This window comes from Mustela putorius, unplaced genomic scaffold, assembly GCF_011764305.1.
Source record: "Mustela putorius furo isolate JIRA1106 unplaced genomic scaffold, ASM1176430v1.1 tig00000095_pilon_pilon_pilon, whole genome shotgun sequence".
In the NCBI taxonomy this organism is placed as follows: Eukaryota; Metazoa; Chordata; class Mammalia; order Carnivora; family Mustelidae; genus Mustela; species Mustela putorius.
Genome location: NW_025421280.1, coordinates 39,314,662 through 39,320,664, shown reverse-complemented (window position 1 = coordinate 39,320,664; position 6,003 = coordinate 39,314,662). Strand labels below are relative to the sequence as shown.

At 52.9% G+C, this 6,003-nt stretch overlaps 1 long non-coding RNA gene across 1 annotated transcript; it reads right to left on the bottom strand.

Moving 5' to 3' along the window:
* Positions 1–1,335: 1,335 nt before the first annotated feature.
* LOC106003689 lies at positions 1,336–5,401 on the bottom strand. The gene is made up of 4 exons (XR_001176329.2): positions 5,228–5,401; positions 4,383–4,443; positions 1,890–2,011; positions 1,336–1,684 (listed from the first exon to the last, which is right to left on the bottom strand). It is a non-coding gene; the product is annotated as an uncharacterized LOC106003689 (long non-coding RNA).
* Between the last annotated feature and the right edge of the window lie 602 nt (positions 5,402–6,003).

Sequence of the window (6,003 nt, the reverse complement as noted above, 5' to 3'; positions counted from 1 at the left end):
TTAACCACCCACTGGGCTTCCGCGCCTCGGCACCGCCCCTGCAGCCCCTGACTGGACAATCCTCCCAGACCCTGCCCCCTGCGTCCTGAGTGACAAGCCGCTCGGACACACGCGGCCTCCGGGCGTGCGCTCGGAGCCGAACCCGCTCCCGGCGCTCGGACCTGCGGGCGCCTGCGTCTTCCCCCTGGACCTTGGAGTCCTGACTCCGTGTACCCGCGAGCTTCCCTCGTTGGGAGCCGGGACGGGAGGGGGCGGACCGGAGGGGCTGCTGAACCCTAGGGTCAAGGGTTGGCCTGGGGGCAAGGTCAGCGTTCAGGTGGGCCTTTTGTTCAGGAACAAAGATCCTCGCCGGTGACGTCACTGCGCGCTGGGCGGGGCCGGCGGGTGGACAGCCGTGGGGGTTGGGGGCCCCCCGAGCTCGCTCCGGGTCCCCACCTCTGGGGCCTGAGGTCCGCAAACCGCCCCCTCCTCCGCCCACCCCGGGGAGGAGGGACCCCGGCTCTGCAGCCTGGCCCGGGACCCCAGAATTTGGGGTCAGATGTGCCTTTACCCCGTTACAGCCAGGACCGCGAGACTGGAAGGCCCTGAAAGCGTTTGGGGGGTTCTGGGGCCCTGCGGTCTGGGAGACGCGGGTCCGACCCCGAAGCCGGGCTGGAGCCGGCGAGACCACGCGGTTACATAAGTTGTTTTGAAAGGATCGCGATTGGCGCTGGCGGAGCGCGCGCCGCCCGTCGGGCCCGCGATTGGCTGCGGGGCGCACAGGCGCTACAGTGTCTCTATTTCCGTCCGGGGAGGGAGCGCGTTCCCGGAGCCCCGCCGTGGCCGGCGGCGAAAGTGAAAAGTTCATGGTGTTCTGAGCTGAGCGTTGGAACGCGACGTGTGCGTAGACACGGCCTCCTCCGTGTCCTTCCGACTTTTTTTTTTTTTTTTTTTTTTGCGGGATTCTTTTAGGGATGCCCTCGTGATTTTAAGTCTTCACACCATACAAGGAAATGTTTTTGGGGTTCGTTTCTGGGTGTATCCCTAGAGAATTCTGCAGCATAAAAGGCTGTGATATCTTGAAGGCAATCGAATGAATGCCTATTTCAACAGATTTAAAAGCAGTGAAAGCTGAAATCATTTTTGTGGGACCGGAAACTCTCAATAGACCCCCCAGCAGCGTTTAACAGGACCGCCCGTTTCAAAATAGATCCCCCAGTTTTGGACAGAGAAGGTATCAACTCCGGTGGGTGTCCTTGACCGTTCTACCTACAAACGCAATTATAAAAATTCGTTTTCTCTGTTTTGCAGAAAGCTGTCATTCGCCTCCATAAAAATGAGTGTTCTGAGCGTTAAAAACGAAATTCATCTGAGAACATTTGAATAGGTAATTGGTTTTATTTAATGATTCACGAATCAGGCGACCTCCAGTCTTAGCAGATGGAAAGGAGCTCCAACGAGCTATGTAACAGAAAGCTTTTATAGGCAGAAGGGGGTGGGGAAAAAGAAGTTTCTAGCAACAGCTGGATTGTTTCGGGCAAGGCCACCTTCCTTTGGGGGGAAAGCGGGTCTGTCCGGCGGATTATCTCACTGGTGCTGACCAGGCAATCACGGTGACTGGAAGAAGCCAAAACTGCAGTCTGATTGGGTGTTAAGTGCTGAGAGAGGACTCGGCACCAGTGACTCCATTTGGGTCCTGTTGTTTCTTTTGTAAAAAGAGGAACATATTTGAGAATGATTTCCCATATAGAAAAGGGACTTCCAGTTAAAAATAAATCCCATTTGAATTATAAACTATTTATAGTGTCACATAGACAGATTTAGAAACCTAAGACTTGCTGGGAGTATCAGCAATTGGGTTTCTTGTACATCTGGTCAGTGTTTATGTAAAAAGTAACGAGTTCACTTACCAGTTTTGTTTTCTTTGTTATAAAAAAGTAACAGCGTAAACACATTGCAGTAGGCTTTGCTTTTTTGATTCCATTAAAAGTAAATCCTACAGCTTCTCATCTTAGTGATTTTTGTGATCTTCCTAAAGGGGTGGAAATGGATAGAAATTGTTCAACCAGTTCTCTCCAAATATATGCTGGGCTTATTTCCAAACTCTGTCTATTCAAATATTGCTCTCTGTTGGGGAAATATAATTGAATACAGAACCTCCTGCCAGCCTGGAAAATCCCTCACAAAGCCAGAAGAGAAAGGAAAAAGTTTTATTTCTGAATCAGCACTAAACCAGAACATGACCTGCGTCCAAGGCAGTCCTCTAAGAGATTGCAAAGACAAAGAAATCTCCTTCACTTACATAGCCAAGCAGAGGCAAACCATGACATACATGGTCTCAAGCTGAGCATCACCAGTCTTAACAGGACAGAAACCAACAGCCTTGGTCATACAATCGTGCCTCCTCAAGCCACCTGGGAGTTGGGTGACCCTTGGTATTAATCAGCTTTATGCAAAGGGAAAAAAAAAAAAAAAAAAAAACTTCTGGGCACCTGGGTGGCTCAATGGGTTAAGCCTCTGCCTTCAGCTCAGGTCATGATCTTAGGGTCCTGGGACCGATCCCGCATCAGGCTCTCTGCTGGGCGGGAGCCTGCTTCCCTCTCTCTGAGTGCCTCTCTGCCTACTTGTGATCTCTCTCTCTGTCAAATAAATAAGTAAATAAAATCTTTTTTAAAAAACAACAACAACAAACTTCTCTTATCTTTATGACAGGTAGTTTTGCAACTGAGAGAGGGGTCCCCACAGCAGGTTAGGCTCCCACCCTCCCTACAAACTGGAGGAAACCCCCACCTGGATGATTGCATTGCGAAGTGATAGCTCCCAGCAAAGACTCCTGGATTTTCTGGAGGTTTACTTACATTTCAAAGGACAGATAAAGGGTTTATAAACACAAGTTCTCTAAAGAAAATGCTAAAACAACAACAACAAAAAAAACAAACAAACAAACAAAAAAACCGGGAGGAGATGGGGAGGGAGAAATCTGTTTCCTTACTTTTAAAAGAGAGAATGAAAAGTCTCGGTCTGGATGGGATTTGCCCTTACACCTATAACAAAATGCCAAGGGACCCACGCAGGCTTGAGAACCTCTTCCAGACTCAGTGTGAAATCAAAACTGGGAGATGGGGGCACCCGGGTGGCTAAGTTAAACATCTGCCTCCAGCTCAGGTCATGATCCCAGGGTCCTGGGATCGAGTCCCACATGGGGCTCCCTGCTCAGTGGAGAGTTTGCTTCTCCCTCATGTTCTGCCACTCCCCCGCTTTTGCTTTCTGGCTCACTCTCTCTCTTTCTGTCAAGTTTAAAAAAAACACACACTAAAAAAACCTACATAGACAACACTTCATTATCATCAGTAAGAAAATGATCATTTCTTTATATTTAGTCTAAATCTATATTTACTTTAATTATCCCCAAAATATTCTCTAGGGATGGTCGTCCTAACCAAGATCGAACACAAGCCACACGTTATCTGGCTTCTTATTCTGTAAATATTAGACTCTACAATTGATTTCAATTTGTGGGTGTGCACTTCTCTAAGTCTTAGCATTAGTATAGTGTTATGGGAATGAATTGTGTCCCACCTTCTATGTGGAAGTCCTGACCTCCAGGACCTCAAAAATGTGACAATTACTTGGGGACAGGGTCTTCAAAGAGGTCATTCATGAGGCTGCTGGGGGGCTCAGTCAGTTGAGCATCTGCCTTCGGCTCAGATCGTGATCCCAGGATTCTGGGATCAAGCCCGGCATCGGGCTCCTTGCTGATCGAGGAGCCTGCTTCTCCCTCTCCCTCTCCCTCTGCTACTCTCCCTGCCTGTGCTCTCTCTGTGTCAAATAAGTAAATAAAATATTTTAAAAAATTAAAAGAGGGCGCCTGGGTGGCTCAGTGGGTTAAGCCGCTGCCTTCGGCTCAAGTCATGATCTCAGGGTCCTGGGATCGAGTCCCGCGTCGGGCTTTCTGCTCAGCAGGGATCCTGCTTCCTCCTCTCTCTCTCCCTGCCTGCCTCTCTGCCTACTTGTGATCTCTCTCTCTCTCTCTGTCAAATAAATAAATAAATAAATAATTTTTTAAAAAATTAAAAATTAGAAGAAAAATAAAGAGGTAATTAAGGTACAATGTGGCCATAGGGTGGGCCCTTCGCCCATCCGACTGGTGATTTTACAAGGAGAGATTAGAGGGGCTCCTGGGTGGCTCAGTCAGTTGAGCGGCTGCCTTTGGGTCTGGTCATGATCCTGGGGTCCTGGGATCGAGTCCCACCTCCAGCTTCCTGCTCAGGGGGGAGCCTGCTCCTCTGTTGACACAGAATGTGACATCACTGTCAGGTGTGGGACCTATGACTCAACAGCGAATGCCCTGAGGAACCATCCCCGCCCTGATCTGCTCACCGGCCGTCTCCGCACAAACTTACCAAGAGAAGGTCATCCGTCCCTCGCGGCTGCCGGCCACACATGGCCACGCAAGGGGAGCACCTGCGGCCATTGGGAGACAGGGAGAAAGGGGGGGAGTGCGGGCAAGAGCGTTCACTGTGGTTCCCTCGGGAAGAGAGAGGCGGGGCAGGGGTGCAGGCTGAGGGCGGGCTAGCCTGCGCAAGGGCAGCCAGTCTGGGCTGTAGCAGCGGGGGACCGTGGCCCCGGTGAAAGCCCCATAGAGGAGGGGAGGGGCGCGGGCTCGATTGGCTGGTTTGCATGTAAGAGGTGTGCTGTGGACAAGCTGTCCGGTGTGTCACTGGTGACCCCTGAGGGGCCCCAGATGCGGCAGCATCAGAATCCGGGAAATCAAGGGCCGGGAGCGCACGTCGGGGAGCGACCGGAATGGTGGGGGGGGGGGGGGCTGGCGGAAGCGGGACGGGGCGCAGCGCTGCGGAAACGTGCGGTGGCTCCTCCAGCGCTGGGACCTAAAATGACCCTGTGACCCCGCGATCGCAGGGGGAGGTGCACACCCACAGCAGCTGGAAACGGGGTTTCAACAGATGCTCGCCAGTGTCCGCTGTGGCGGGATTCCCACGCTGAAGGCCAATGAAAGAAGGTACACAGCACAGCCACCACCGCCACCCGCGGGAACGTCACTCAGCCGCGAGCAGGGGCCCAGGCCCCAACTCTGCTCCGGCCACCAAGTCCCCCAGCCCAAAGCCCCCTCCCCAGGGGTGGGTCACAGCTCCTGCTTCTCCCCCTGCAGCCTCAGAATCATTCTGAGAGCCAAATTCATCCTCCCCAGGAACCAGGGCCACCACTGCCTTGTCCCTGTGAAGCCTACCTCCCGCAGCCCCTGTGGTCACTCTGTCCCCAAGTGCATCGCCTGTGTGGCCCAAGGCGCCTGTGAGGTCCTGCTCCCAGACTCTGGGTTCATGTGGCGAATAAATGACTTCGGGTCTCATCTGCCCAGTGCTGGGTGCCGCATGTTGGTTGTCCCCGTGACCTAGGGGTGGGGGGGTCCCTCGCTCACCAGTGAGTCAGAGGGAGACAATGAGAACAGATGGTGTCTCACAATGCCTGTGTACTCCTTTGGACCAGGACTCTGTGCACAACAACGGATGAGACACAATGGGACAGCCTTGTGCCCTCAGCACAGGGAGGGTGGGGTCAATGCAAGATGCGGCATTAAAAGTGGAAAACGGGGGGCGCCTGGGGGGCTCAGTGGTTAAGCCGCTGCCTTCGGCTCAGGTCATGATCTCAGGGTCCTGGGATCGAGCCCCGCATCGGGCTCTCTGCTCAGCAGGGAGCCTGCTTCCTCCTCTCTCTCTCTCTCTCTCTCTCTCTCTCTGCCTACTTGTGATCTCTGTCTGTCAAATAAATAATAAAAATCTTTTTAAAAAAATTTAAAAAAATGAAAGTGGAAAACAGGGCTGCCTGGTGGCTCAGTCCCCTGAGCAGGTTTGTGCCGAGGGGTGTATGGTGACCGGCTCTCAAGAGATCCGGGCTTCTTCCGGGGCTCCCCATGCCACACGGGCCCCCGCTGCACCTGCTGACAAGGGAGGAATGGTGGTTGCGGGGTCCCCACCCAGCTGTTGCTGGGGCACCGGGGGCCTGTAC